At 37.9% G+C, this 15,822-nt stretch overlaps 1 non-coding gene across 1 annotated transcript; it reads left to right on the forward strand.

Moving 5' to 3' along the window:
- The first annotated feature begins 1,726 nt into the window (after positions 1 to 1,726).
- LOC142872430 (small nucleolar RNA SNORA31) lies at positions 1,727 to 1,856 on the forward strand. The gene has a single exon (XR_012920690.1). It is a non-coding gene; the product is annotated as a small nucleolar RNA SNORA31 (small nucleolar RNA).
- The last annotated feature ends 13,966 nt before the right edge of the window (positions 1,857 to 15,822 follow it).

Genomic DNA, 15,822 nt, shown 5'->3' on the forward strand with positions numbered 1-15,822 from the left:
GGATCAATCTGCTATCCAATTGGAGAGACAAAAAAGAAATTTAAACATCATCCAAGTGGCTTGGTAATATCAGGGAAGATGGCAGAGTCGAGACCTCAAAGAGCCTGTGTCTCCCCAGAAAAACCAAAAAAAATCTGAGATCACCCTCATTAAAACTCTAGAAGATAGGAAAAAGGTTTACAGCAACCAAGAAAACATTTAGCCAGGACAATGATCACTAGGACATAGTAAGAGAACTTTGTGGAACTTATCCTTTTGCCATCTACCTCCCTGGCATGACAGTGACCTTGAACTTGGCAGCCTGTCCCAGTGTGAAAACATGGTCCTGAAGGGAATGGAAAAAACCTTGTTCTCAAGTAATTACATTTGTTTTGATGTGTCAAGAACTGATACAATATACATAACCTTAACATTTGTACCCCCATAATATGCTGAAATAAAAAAAAAATAAAAATTTAAAATTAAAAAAAAAAAAAAGAAGAAGAACTGATACAAGGGCCTGCCTTGTATTGCCTAACCTGTAACTCTCTCAGGGTGGTGGTCATTCCTCAAAAACATTGAAAGGCAAATGAACAAGCTGCTGCAGCCTGAGACAAAAATCAAGAGTTAAGGTAAACAATAGACATAACAAAAGCTGGGTAGGAAAACCTGGGGAATGAAATTCTTTGGGAAATAAGGGCTTCAAGAAGCTCCTGTGTGTACTAGGAAATCTAGAAAGCCCTGTGCCAGCCCAAGACAGGATGGTTGCTCAGAGGAGACCATAAGCTTTCACTTTTAGCTGATATGGAGGCTCAGAGCAGGCAGGAAGTGAAGAGTAATTCGTAGTTCTAAATGGCCTGGCTACGAATTGAGGAATGTGCAATACACAACCTATGCAAAGACTTGGAGACTATCTCTCTTTTTTCTCTGTTCTTCTAGTTTCTTTCTTTTCTTTTCTTTTTCTTTCTTTCTTTTTTTTTTTTTTTTTTTTTGGCTTCAAGCATTTAGGTAAATCTCTGTCAAACAACTGGCTGAATCTTAAGGTAAAAAAATACAAACTTCAGAGATCAACAAAGAATACATTGTTTACAAAAATAGCTTAGGAAAGTCACTAAACAAAAAACTACAACCCACAGCAAGGAAAGACAACAAATTCTAGAGTGAGAGAAGAGTTTGATTTTCAGAGTTATCATATCATAATGTTCAAATTTTCCAGTTTTCAACTAAAAATTACAAAGCATGCACATATGCAGGAAATATGACCCACTCTGAGGACAAAAAGAAATGAACAGAGACTGTCAATAAGGAAACCCAGACATTGTGCTTACTAGAAAAAAATCTTTAAATCAACTGTCTATAAAATGCTTAAGAGCTAAAGAAAATAATGGACAAATAAACTAAAGGAAACCAGAACAATGTCTCAACAAATGGAGAAGATCAATTTAAAAAATAGAAATTATAAAAGGAAATAAAATAGAAATTTTAGAGATAAAAAGTTTGATAACAGAAATAAAAAGTTGAGCCATAGGGATTCAACAGCATATTTGAGCAGACAGAAGAATCAGCAAACTTGAAGACAGGTCAAATGAAATTATTCAATCTGAGTAAAGAAAAAAAAGACTGAAAAAAAAATGAACAGAGATTAAGCACTTTGTGAGACACCACCAAACATACCAACATATACATAATGTGAGTTGCAAGAGAGGAGAGAAAGGGACAGAAAGAATATTTGAAAAACTAGACACTGCTGTATCTACAGATAGATGGTGAACAGTTTGCTGTTGTGCTTTTGGTTTGCACTAGGAGGCAAAAGAAAAAAATCCCTGTGCTTTCTGTCTGTCTTTGTGGTGGCACAGATTGAATTGGTGAATACATCTGTAACCCAAGAAATGTTTAGTATTCAGATTGGGAAAAAAATGTTAACACAATCTTTCTTGTTTTTTTAAAATAGAAAAACTAAAAGCTGAAACCTTTCCAAATTTGAAGAATGATCTGAATCTACATATCTAAGAAGCTCAACCAATTCTAAGAAGGATAAATGCAAAGAGGGCCACACTGAGACACACTATAATTCTATAAATATTTAAAGACAAAGACAAAGACAGAATCTTGAAAGCACCGAGAGAGAAGAGACTCATTGCATACAAGGGATTCCCAATCAGATTAACAGCTGATTTCTCAGCAGAAACCATGGAGGCCAGAAAGTATGAGATAACATTTAAAGTGCTGACAGAAAGAACCTGTCAACTAAGAATTCTATATTAGACAAAATTATCCTTCAAAAATGAAGACAAAATTAAGATATGCCAAGAGAAACAAAAGCTGAGAGAGTTTGTTGCTGGAAGAACTGCCCTATGTAAATGCCCAGGACCAGATAGCTTCATTGATGAATATTACCAAACATTAAAAGAGTTAATCCCAATCTTTCTCAAATTCTTTGAAAAAATAAAGGAGGAAGAAATACTTTCTAACTCATTCTATGAGATCAGCATTACCCTGATACCAAAGCAAAAGACACCATAAGAAAACTATATATCAATATCCCTTAGGAAGATAAATGCAAAATTGCTAACAAAATGCTAGCAAACTGAATGCAGCAGCATATTAAAAGTATTATATATCATGATTAACCTGGATTTATCTCAGCAACGTCAGGGTGGTTCAAAACATAAAAATCAATGTAATAAATCACCCTAATAAAATGAAGGGGGAAAAAGAATCACATAATCATCACAATTGATGTAGAGAAAAAGCATTTAACAAAATCTAATACCTTTTTGTAATTAAAAAAAACAGGAATAGAAATGAACCTCCTCAACATGATAAAGGGCATTATGAAAACCCCACAGCTAACATTATTCTCAGTGGTGAAAGCTTTCCCCTAAGATGAGGAACAAACCAAGCATGCACTCTTCGCCTCTTCACCACTTCTATTCAACATTGTACTGGAAATTATAGCCAGGGCAATTAGGCAAGGTATATATATATAAAAAAAAAGACATCAAAATTGGAAAGGAATACATAAAATTATCTTTACTTATAAATGTCAAGATCCTATATAGAGAAAATCCAAAAGAATCTGCAAAAAATATATATATATCATTAAGAAACAAGTGTAACAAAGTTGCAGAAAACAAAAGCAACATGCAAAAATCAGTTGTAGGCCAGGGACCGTGTCTCACCCTATAATCCTAGCATTTTGGGAGGCCGAGGTGGGAGGATCACTTGAGCCGGGAGTTCAAGATCAACCTAAGCAACATAGCAAGACCCTATCTCTAAAGAAAATAGAAAAATTAGTCAGGCGCAATGGCATGCATCTGTAGTCCCAACTATTTGGGATGCTGAGATAGGAGGATCACTTGATCCTGGGGGTTTGAGGTTGCAGTAAGCTACGATGATTCCACTGCACTCTAGCTAGAGAAACAGAGTGAAATCCTGTCTCAAAAAAGGTTGTATTTCTATACACTAGCAATGAATTAAATTAAGAATTTAATTTCTTATTTAAGAGATTAAATAAGACACAAATAAGTAGAAAGACATTCTATGTTCATGGATTGTAAAACTTGATATTGTTAAGATGGAAATACTCCCCAAAGTGGTCCCCAGACTCAATATAATCCCTATCAAAATCCCAACACTCTTTATTTTTTCAGAAATGGAAATAAAGCTGAACCTACCATGTTCGTCTGCAAATAAGACAGGGTCTTATATTTATTTTTCCTCAAGAAGACACCCTAGGGCTCATTTTCAAGGGATGTGTTATTTTCCCCTCAAAGCCTCAGCTTATAGCACACACAGGATAGCCGGGACCTGACAGGGGGAGCCAACATTGTTGGTGGGGCTGCCCGCACCTTTCCAGTCACCTCTGGGATAGCAGCTGTCACAATGGGGCAGATGGGAAGGCTGCTTGTTTTCTTTACTGCTCCGGAATGAAATGCATGAGTTGTGCTGATACGCTGCATAGCCACGCCCATCACTAGGTCTTATTTTCGGGGTAGAGCTTATACTGCACAAATGCTTAGAAATCCTGCTAGGGCTTATTTTATGGGCAGATCTTCTTTTTGGGGAAACACAGTAAAGTTCAGATGGAATTTCGATAACCAAAATCATCTTGAAAAAGAACAAAGTTTACACACTCACACTCCCTGATTTTAAAACTTTCTACAGAGCTACAGTAATCAAAACAGTATGTACTGGCACAAGGAGGGACATATAGATCAAAGTAATAAAATAAACTCACACATTTATGGTCAACTGATTTTTGACAAGGGTGCCGAGACCATTCAATGGGAAAAGAATAGTCTTTCCAACAAATGGCACTGGGACAAGTGGACATCTACAAGTGCACAAAATGAAGCTGGACCCCTACCTCACACTATCTACAAAAATTAAATCAAAATAGATCAAAGCCCTTGGCTGGGCTCAGTGGCTCATGCCTGTAATCCTAGCACTCTGAGAGGCTGAGGCAGGGGGATCGCTCAGGGTCAGGAGTTTGAAATTAGCCTGAGCAAGAGCGAGACCCCGTCTCTACTATAAATAGAAAGAAATTAATTGGCCAACTAATATATATAGAAAAAATTAGCCAGCCATGGTGGCACATGCCTGTAGTCCCAGCTACTCAGGATGCTAAGGCAGGAGGATCAATTGAGCCCAGTTTGAGGTTGCTGTGAGCTAGGTTGACACCACAGCACTCTAGCCCAGGCAACAGAGTGACACTCTGTCTCAAAAAAAAAAAAAAAAAAAAATCAAATAGATCAAAGCCTAAGTGTAAGAGCTAAAACTCAGAAGAAAACATATGGGCAAATCTTTATGACCTCAATTTGACAATGGTTTCTTAAATATAACACCCACACCACAAACAATAAAAAAGAAAAGAAAAATTGGACTTCATCAAAATTCAAAACTTTTGCATTAAAAGACACTATTAAGATACTGAAAAGACAACCCACAGAATGAGAGAAAATATTTGCAAATAAAATATCTGATAAAGATCTAGTATCTAGAATATACAAAGAACACTTACAACTCAAAAACAAAGAGACAAACATACCAATTAAAAACTTAGCAAAGGACTTGAGTAGCCATTTCCTCAAAGAAGATATATATGTACAACCAATTTGCACATGAAAAGATGCTCAGCATCATTAGCCATTAGGGAAATGCAAATCAAAACCACAGTGAGATACCACTTCACACCCACTTGGAGATGAAGATAAGATGGCCAAAATAAAAAAGTATATAATACCAAGTGTTGACAAAGATATGGAGAAATTGAAACCCTTAGACATTGCTGGAGGGAATGTAAAATGGTACAGCCACTATGGAAGATAGATTGGCTGTTCTTCAATAACATAGAATTAAACATAGAATTATCATATAAACCAGGAATTTCACTCCTAACTGTATACCCAAAAGAATTGAAAAACAGATGTTCAAACAAAAATTTGTACATTGATGTTCATGTTAATTCTATTCATTATTGCTAAAAGCAACCCAAATGTTCACCAACAGATGGATAGTTAACCAAAATGTGTTATATCCATAAAATGGAACGGTATTCAAGTATAGAAAGGAATAAAGTACTAATATATGCTACAACATGAATAAACCTTGAAAACATTATGCTAAGTGAAAGAAGCAAGACACTAAAGGCCACATATTGCATGATTCCATGTATATGTATTATCCAGAATGGCATATCCATAGAGAAAAAAAAATATTGGTTATCAGGGACTGAGGGGAGGAGAGAATGGGGAATGACTGTTTAATGGATAGAGGGCTTCCATTTGGGATGATAAAAAATCTCTGGAACTAGATAGTGGTAATGGTTGCACAACATTGTGAATACACTTAGCACTTCTGAATCATGCACTTTAAAATTTAAAGTGGTAAATTTTGTTACATGTATTTTACCACACAACACACAAACAAAGCCACTATCCAAATGAACAAAAAGGTAAACTTATATGTTTTATCTAATTGCAAACATCATTTCTAGACTTGTCACTTCTGCTGGTTAAAGGATGATTAAGAAGGAATAAAACAAAAACATGAATAAAAAATGATGCTTATACACACAATAATTAATGATGAAAGGGGAACATTGTTTTTACAGTGGAGGTAACTGCCCCCTCCCCATTCATATCTTGAAGTTTTAATCTTCAGAATGTGATTGCTTTTGGAGGTAGGGCCTTTAAAGAGATGATTAAGTTAAAAAGAGGCTGTTAGGGTGGGTTGATCCAATTTGACTGGAATCCTCATAAGAAGAGAAAATTTGGGCTCACAAAGAGGCACTAGGGATGTGCATGCACAGAGGAAAGACCACGTGAGGACACAATGGGAAGATGGCTACCTGCAAGCCAAGAAATCACACCAGTCTCCAACCTGATCTTGAACTTCCAGCCTTCAAAATGGTGAGAAAATAAATTTCTGTTGTTTAAGCCACCCTGTCAGTAATATTTTGTCATGGCAGCCCTAGTAAACCAATACAGCTACACAGACCGGAAAGAGACGTAACTATAGGATCGACACCAAGAGAACTTTAGAAAACTTTTTGACACACTGAATAGGACACAGGAAGACATAGATTAAATAAAATAGAAAAGACATGAGGAGAGAAAACAATTATATGAAAAGAGAGCAGAATGAAATAAGGAAAGACAACAAGAAACTAAGAATGCATTATGGTATCAGAATTAAAATCTTCATTGTAAGCAGTAACGACAAGCCAATACCACAGGAAATGGAATCAGTGACATGATATATGAATGGGAGAATACTTCTAGATTTTAGAGGAATAATATAAAAATGATGAACTATAGATTATCAATATAAATGACCAAAAAATGGAGACTTATAAGAAATGTGAAGCTTCCCGAGGAAGAAACAAAGCCAATAAAATTGAAGCAATAACCCTTCAATTAATTAGCTTTCTGAGTAGAGAAATTTCCAAGTATAAAGATTTAAGGTCAGTAAAAACAGAACCATACTTGATTGGTTTCTGGCAAAAATTTCAATCCACAAAGATAAAGGAAAAAGAAAAAAGTTCTGACAATACTTGAGCCAAAAAACAGTTAACCTTTAAGATTATCACTTGTCATGTTTTGATAGTCATTTTAAAAAATTACTGGTGCTGTTATGTTAAAAACTTGATAGCAATGATTAAATAATTTTTCAACTCCTTGCAAATGTAGAACACTGCCTTTGCCAAGGGAATCATTAAACATTTGCTTTTTTATTATTCAAGCACATAAACAGTTGCTTATGCAGAATAAACGAGGGCTTTTACTGTCAAGGAAATTGAGAAATAGTATTTTGTATCTTTAGAATCCACATTAAATGACCAGTTGATTAGAAAAAACTAATAAACTACCCACAGATATATACTCAGTTGTCAAGTGGTCTCAGTGTCATTTTTCTTTTTTTTTGAAACAGAGTCTTGCTCTGTTGCCTGGGCTAGAGTGCCATGGCACCGTCATAGCTCACAGCAACCTCAAACTCCCAGACTCAAGTGATCTCCTGCTTCAGCCTCCCGAGTAGCTGGGACTACAGGCATGTGCCACCATGCCCAGCTAACTTATTCTATATACTTTTAGTTGTCCAGTTAATTTATTTCTATTTTTAGTAGAGACGGGGTCTCACTCTTGCTCAGGCTGGTCTTGAACTCCTGACCTTGAGCAATCCTTCCACCTCGGCCTCCCAGAGTGCTAGGATTACAGGCATGAGCCACAATGCACAGCCTCAGTGTCATTTTCCATCTAGGAATTGCAAATGACCCTATAATAACAAAATATAAAAATGAGCCTTTGGTATGTTAGCTGGTGTCAGTTAGCTTTTGCTGTATAACTCACTACCCCAAAACTTCATAGCTTAAAATAACAATCATTTTGTTTTCTAAAAAAGGGAGAAAAAAGTAGTGTCTTTTCCCCACCCATCCCAAGGTTCGTGGCAGAGACACCTGTAACAAAGACACATTAGCAAGAGAAAAGCATTCAAATTTTTAATGAAAGTTTTACATGACATGGGAACCTTCAATAATGAAGATTCAAAGAAAGGCAGGAGAAGGTCATAGAATGACCTTCTTGCTTCTGCAGTTTTCTTAATTTCTTCCAGCTTAAAATATTAAACGTACCAAGGTGTCATATGTTGGGGTATCCTGTTCTGAGCCCCGATACTGACAATTCTATGGGTTAGGAATTAAGGTGGGCTCAACTGAGGGTCTCACTGGAGAGTCACAATGTCGCTGCAAACATCTGGCAACTCAACTGTGGCTGGCTGGTCTGAGGTGGCCTTCCTGGTGGTTTGTGATGGCTGTTGGCTGTGCCACGGGTCTCCAGCACCCCAGCCCAGATTTCTGTATATTGTGGCAGTGTTCCAAGAGGGCAAACCCCAATGTCATTTTTAAAGCATGTGCTTGGGTCATGTCTGTTGATGTCCCATTGTCCAAATGAGTCACATAGCCAAACCCAGAGTCAATGTGGAAAGAGACTACCACAAGGACATGAATATAGAGAGGCTTGTCCATTACTGAAACAATCCAACACAAACTCCAACCATGTAAACATGCTTAAATGGTACAAATTTTAGGAATTCATCCTAAGGAAACAATTAGGTGTACACAAAGATGTTCATTCAAGATATTCTTCAAAGCATTATTCATAATAATGAAAAATTAGAAATAATCTAAATGCCCAATTATTGGAGCAAGCTCATATGATGGAATATAACAACCATTTTTTAAAATTACTGAATAAAAGGATATTTATTGATATCAGAAAGTGGGATAAGCTTGTGGTAATTTTTCTAGAAAGCAGCCTATAATACATACAATATTTTTATTAAAAAATGTATGTAGACACACAAACATATATTGTAGAGGGGAAAAAAGAATAAATGGATATACTCTAAATTGAAATAGTTATTAAGAGTATAATAATATGGACTCTGAAATAAGATAGGCCTGGGTCTGAATAACTAGGTAAGTTTAACTCATTACCTAATCCCTCTGAGTGTGTTTTTTCAACTGTAAGTGAGAGCAGAAACAACGGCACAGGATTGTGGTGCAGATTAAATAAAATGATGCTTGTAGAGTAGTGCTTGGCAAACAAAATTAAGATTATTAGTATTAACGAATCTGGTTTGTTAAATGAGGATTAAATTTTCTTCTATTTTTCCCTTTCTTCTTTGATGAAACTAAATGACTTTTAATAACAAAACTAATTAAAAAGAACAGCAAAAAATATTTCTTGGAATTATTGGCTCTAGGGATTTTGTTTAAAAGTTGAACAAGCCCCATACATATGGACTGAGCAGAAACCACAGTGCTGCAGCCCTGATTCAGCAAAGGAAAGAGGATCTCCCAGTTCAGAGAGGAGTTGGAAAACAGTAACACTCCACCCCTGCATGGAGAAACTGCCAGCCAGGAAGTGCCCCTGGTATACTGGGAAGATGAAGTACAAAGTTCATGTGGGACAGTTACTTAACAAACGCCTTGCTATCACATGGAGTGCTACTGATAGTTGGGAAGTTAACCTGCACTAGGCCAGATCTGCTTAACCATGGGCCATTTTCTACAGCCCACCAACTTCAACAGGGTAGTTATAACAATATGTCCTTTATTTTTGGTAGATTTCATCAAGAACATTGCCATTCCCAGAATGTGGTGTGCAAGCGAGGAAAGATTTCACTTCTTCTTATTTTTTTGTTTTTTTTAAGATAGAGTCTCACTCTGTTGCCTGGGCTAGAGTGCCATGGCATCAGCCTACTTTACAGAAACCTCAAACTCCTGGGCTCAGCGATCCTCCTGCCTCAGCCTCCTGAGTAGCTGGGACTACGGGCATGCACCACCATGCCTGGCTAATTTTTTTTATATATATTTTTGGTTGGCCAATTAATTTCTTTCTATTTATAGTAGGGACAGGGTTTTGCTCTTGCTCTTGCTGGTTTCAAACTCCTGACCTTGAGTGATCTGCCTGCCTCGGCCTCCCAGAGTGATAGGATTACAGGCGTGAGTCACTGCTCCCGCCCAAGATTTCACTTCTTACCCATCACAAGGTTCGTGGCTGAGTCCCCTATAACAAAAGACAGATTAACAAGAAAAAGGTATGCAAATTTATTTAATGTATGTTTTATGTAATATGAGAGCCTTTAGAAATGAAGCCCCCAAGACCCTGTTTATTTTTAGGTTTGATGAAGAGTGAACAGGTGTATAGAAGTGAGATTGGACAAAGGGGCTATTCTCTAACAGTAATAAACTAGGGGGGACTTAGCAAGGCCTGTTTGTTCAAATTCTCCTCTGTCCCTGTGGCTTCAGAGACAAGGACATTCTTTTCCTCCAGGTATAAGGAGAGTACTCTGGAATGGGGGTTTTGTGACCTACCTAAGGGGAAGAAGTTCAGCTACATTTTATGGCAAGTTTCCTGGGAGAAATAGCAAGGGGAAGGTGAAAGTGACCATTCTGCTTCTGCTGTTTTCTCAAATGCTAAACTTTGTATTTGGGGGTAGCATGTCCTGAACCTCATCAGATGTTTTGCACTCAAATTAGTTCCTGGGCAATTTGCTTTCAAACTAATATAATAATTCACATTTTATGATAAAGTAAACAACCATCATAAAGTCAAGTTTACTTAATTGTATTTAAGCAAGGAAAGATATTTGGGTTTAAAAGCAGCAACTGTTGGAGACATTGCAAACTCATTGAAGGCCAAGCTAGTGTTTGTCTTTCCAATAACACCTGGCAAAGTGTTTTGCATAAGATCTCTGTGGGGCCCAATTGGTTTTGTGGCTGAATATCCAAACACGATAGAATTGACATTTGGGTGGGGGTGCTGCCTTGCAAATACAGGCTCAGCTCCATAACCATAGGAAAGTATTTGATGCATTTTACAAAATAGTAAGGAGGCATCTCGTTTTTTTAATACCAGATGGCAAAGGAGCAGGGAAAATTGGAATGGATACTTTGAAGTGTAAGAAGCTGACAGCAAAACTATACCTTCCATTGAGTGGGTAGCCTATTCTTAATAAGACATTCACAGGTGCCTTAATAAGACAGGCACAGGTGTGGGACCTGAGGTTAATCTCAATGTGTCCCCCTCCTCCCCTATAATGCTTTAATTCAGTTTCAAACTTTAATTCAGGAGAAGGTTAATTTTAAAAATATATCAAAATCAGTCTTTCTTTTTAATTTACTTAATTTCTTCTAAAAATACATGCATATTTATAAAACATTTTCTATAAATAATAAAGTCATATCATCATGTTTTAAACTTTGTATAATATAATATTGAAAACATACATAAAAGTGGACAGAACAGGATCATAAACAGCCATGTACCCATCACCAGCCCCACCCTCGACCCACGGCTCCTCCTGCCCTGTCCACACCCACATCCATTCCTATTTTGAAACAATTCCTAGACATCATATATTTCATTCGTTACTATTTAGGTTAAACAGGTAACTAATTGACCTAAAAGTTAAGGGCTCTTTTTAAATACCATCATACTATCATCACATCTGAAAAATTGATAATAATTACTTAATATCAAATATCCACTATTTAAATTTAAAATTGTCTCATAAGAATTGTCATAAATGGATTTGTTGTTGTTTTAAAGCTTGTTCCTTCGCATCAGGATCCATACAAGGTCCACTGATTGCAATTGGCCATTATATTTTTTGTCTTCTTTAATCAGTAGATTCCCTCACCATTTTGTGTGTGATTTATTTTTGTTGAATACATCAAGTTGTTTGTCCTTTAGATTCCCCCATTGGTTTGCTGATTACACTCCCAGAAGTATAGTTTATCTTGTTTATCTCTGTTATTTATTTCTGCATGTCCTATAAATTGGCACTTGGATTTAAAGGCTCTGTTAGATTCAGAGTTTTTTGTGTTGGATTTATTTTTGTTTTGTTTTTTGCAAGGAGAAAACAGGACTTTTTCCTTGCTGGCATTGTGTTGGATTCTATCATTTTCTATGCAGTCTTTTTAAAATATCTTTTCCTTTTTCTCTTGCCTCATCCTTTCCTTTCTTTTGCCTACACCTCCTACTTCCAAGTTACCCGTATTAACATTACTGTGCATATCCCTCCACATTTTTCTCCACGCTCACTTAAATATCTTTACACATGCACACACAGAGATTCCCTGTTTGCTTCACAGAAATGAAGTCATGGAAATCCTTCCAAGTCAAGTAGTAGAGCTCTCATTTGTTTTGTTTAATGACTGCAAATAATACTCCATTGTGCACGTGTGCCACAATTTACTCAGCTACCCCACCACTAGTGGGCACTTGCTTTGCTTCCAGTTCTTTCTGCCACATCCTGTTTACACATACTTGTACGCTGGCTTTTATGTTTATAAGAGAGATTCCTAAGAGTGGAATTTCTGGGTCAAAAGTAGTATGTATTTTTTACTTCAATAGATGTTTCTGGCTAGCTTTCCAAAGATGCTGTAGCAATTTACACAACCATCAGCAAAGGATGAGATCACCCTTCCCCCACAATCTGAAACAGTCTGGAGGAGCCAGCAAGGAGCAAGGGTTATTTAAGGAGAGGGAGAAGCTCTCTGAGTTTCCTTAATGAGCAAACAATGAACTAATGGCGAATGATTCCTCATTAGGAAAAGCCCTATCCGTTCATCTTCATATCTCTTCAGTCAAATCGGCCTGGCGCAGAAGCAGCAGTTGAGAATACCTCAAAACAGGGTCTGCAGACAACACTCTCTGCTTGCTGAGAGTTACCTCCAACTCTTCCCCACCATGGATCCCAGCGAGTCCTTTCTGTCTAGTACTTGCATGTTACACAATCACATGTATCTGGCATCTGCTCTTAATTTCATTTGATATGTTACTCATCTTAGTTAAGATTCTGGGAAAAAGAAGCTGTCTGGGATTGAAAGGAACCAGGAAACTTAGCAAGAGAATCATGCTTAAGCCAGGGAAATTGTTTGTCTTAATGCTCTGCATGAGATGGTTATACCAAAAGGAGTATCCACCTCCCTCCCTGTGTGGGAGTCACCTTTTCTTTCTAAGCCTCCACCCTTCTTTCTCGAACGTGTCCATGTTGCCAGGAATCCCCAGTGTTTCTGGTCATTTGTTGCCTCTCTTCTCACCCATCTTCTCTCTTTGTTCTATGTACCCTTCCAGAACAATAACTCCCAACATAATACTCCTCACCCCATTTTCCAACACAGGACCTTCTGTTTGAGTAAGTTGAAAGCATGTGTGTTCTGCAAATAAGAAAAATCTTTCTTCAAAGAATCAACCCAAGGTTCCCATGACTGAGGCGCTAGTTATTAGTATACCTAAGGATCTTACAGTGTAGGGAAACAAAAGATTAGCCCAGCTTCATCTTACAATTGAGAGAGTCATGAAAAGCCAAATGAGAAACTAAGCTCCTAGTTTTGACCAAGCCTAGCTACACAGAAGCTGCTTGCATGTCAAAGGCATTGTTGGTGTAAAAAGGGGACAAGGGGACAGATTGTCCATAGAGGAAATTAGAGAACTGTCTGTTGACAAAAGGAAGGGAAAGAAAATGCAAAATACACTTTTTAAAACATGAAGTCATTATACTAATTCATGGTCATTCAGGGAAACACCCTCCACTGAGAGTAACCTGGGAGAGGGAATCTTATGATTATGACAGGAAGAAAGAGGTCCCCATGCTTGCTCCATAACCGGCCTCACCCACCTGGCCGGCCTTACCAGGGTGACATCAGACATACTCCAGGAGCTGGATCCATCGCAGCCTGCAGGACTGGGGTAAGTGCCTTCCTCTATTTGAGTCCCATTTTAGAATTATCTGTGACTTAGACCATGCCCAGAACAGTGCAGTTACAAGAAGCCTGATGCATGTTGTCTGAGACAGCTTTGGGTGTGGGTAGTTTTGGTTTTGGTGTTTGGAAAAGGGTGGAGAGGACACTCTTGGGCAGAAATAAGGGGAGCATATGGATTTAGAAGAAAAAGAAGGAAATCCATATCTTAACTATTTTGTCTATGGTAGTATCTAGCCTTACCTCTATATACTTATCGGCTACTTATCAACATTAAAATAAAATTCACAGTGCAACCTTTTGTTGTAAAAAGGAACTAGGAAAAAAATCAAAAGGCAATTTGGTTCTGAATTTGTTTTTGTTTTTTTTTATGTCACCTTTGATGACCAGAAGTTCAATGTAGGGAGAATTCTGAACAAAGTAACACTTTTAAAGGTTGCATATTAAAGAGGTGGAATGAAAGACAAGATGTTAAATTGAATGTGGATATGGTTATGGTCTGGATAAGAAGCTGCTAACAAACGATTTCATTAACTGATCACCTAAATGGGACCATTTGATGATGGGAAGGAGCATTCTAATCCTGGTGCCAATATACTGACACTGAACCCTTGAGTTGGGCCCACTGGAACAGAGAGACACACTAGACACACAGCAAGAACTCTAATTCCCAATATGCAACTCAGTCTAAACCTCTGATTTTTTTTTTTTTTTTTTTTTTTTTTTTTGAGACAGAGTCTCACTTTCTTGCCCAGGCTAGAGTGAGTGCCATGGAGTCAGCCTAGCTCACAGCAACCTCAAACTCCTGGGCTCAAGCAATCTTACTGCCTCAGCCTCCCAAGTAGCTGGGACTACAGGCATGCGCCACCATGCCTGGCTAATGTTTTTTTATATATATTAGTTGGCCAATTAATTTCTTTTTATTTATAGTAGAGACAGGGGTCTCGCTTTTGCTCAGGCTGTTTTCAAACTCCTGACCTTGAGCAATCTGCCTGCCTCGGCCTCCCAGAGTGCTAGGATTACAGGCGTGAGCCACCGCGCCCGGCCATCTAAATGTTTACCTGAGTAAATTTCAGTCTTGGTTTTTTTATTCCTTTGGAGAAAAAGTATCCTGCATTTAATTCAAAGGGTGATAGCAGTGTCTGGACTCTGTCTAGACAGGTGTGTTCATTCATATGCTCACACCACCTGAACCATAGTAACTGCAGTTTTGAAAGAAGGAACTCAATGTCTGGGAAATTCAAGGAGTATGGCAATAAACTGGTATACAAGAAAATGACAATAAAAAAATCAGTGGCATGGAGTTTGTATCTTCCTGTGTGACTAAACGGGGTCATGGCAGACTGGAGAGGGGACTTTGGCACCGTCCCTTCCCCCCTCACCTGCAGCCTCAGTACTTCCCATTGCAGTCCCAGGATAGGCAAGGTCAGCTGTGACAAACGCTGAAAGAGACCAACTCTGGGAGGGGAGGAGGCACCCTTTCCTATTCTCAGCGATCTCAGTTCCACAGGCCACTTCAGTAAGCTCTCCTTGTCACACCTTAAAACACAAATTAAGACCTATAAATAATTCCAAAACCTCATTTCATTAAACTGTTTTGATCTCCTTCCTCAACAATCTTAAATAAATGGTAAAATGAATCTCAGAGACTGATTTCTCCTACTTATTCCCTTAGAAGGGAAGGAGTACTAAATAAATAAAGGCAGGTCAACAGGAAGAAAAAAAAGCAGAGATCATGAACAATAATCATCATCTGAAAATTAAATTATTAAAACAATGCAGCAGGCAGTTTACAAAATGCTTCCATGTTACATTATTTCAGCTGCTGAACTTGGTCAAGAGATCGTACTCACAGTAAAATGAATGTCACTGGGCCGGGCACGGTGGCTCACACCTGTAATCCTAGCACTCAGGGAGGCCAAGGTGGGAGGATCGCTCAAGGTCAGGAGTTCGAAAGCAACCTGAGCAAGAGCGAGACCCCGTCTCTACTAAAAATAGAAAGAAATTAATTGGCCAACTAAAAGTATATAGAAAAAATTAGCCAGGCATGGTGGCACATGCCTGTAGTCCCA

The sequence above is a fragment of the Microcebus murinus genome, chromosome 8 (assembly GCF_040939455.1).
Source record: "Microcebus murinus isolate Inina chromosome 8, M.murinus_Inina_mat1.0, whole genome shotgun sequence".
Classification (NCBI taxonomy): Eukaryota; Metazoa; Chordata; class Mammalia; order Primates; family Cheirogaleidae; genus Microcebus; species Microcebus murinus.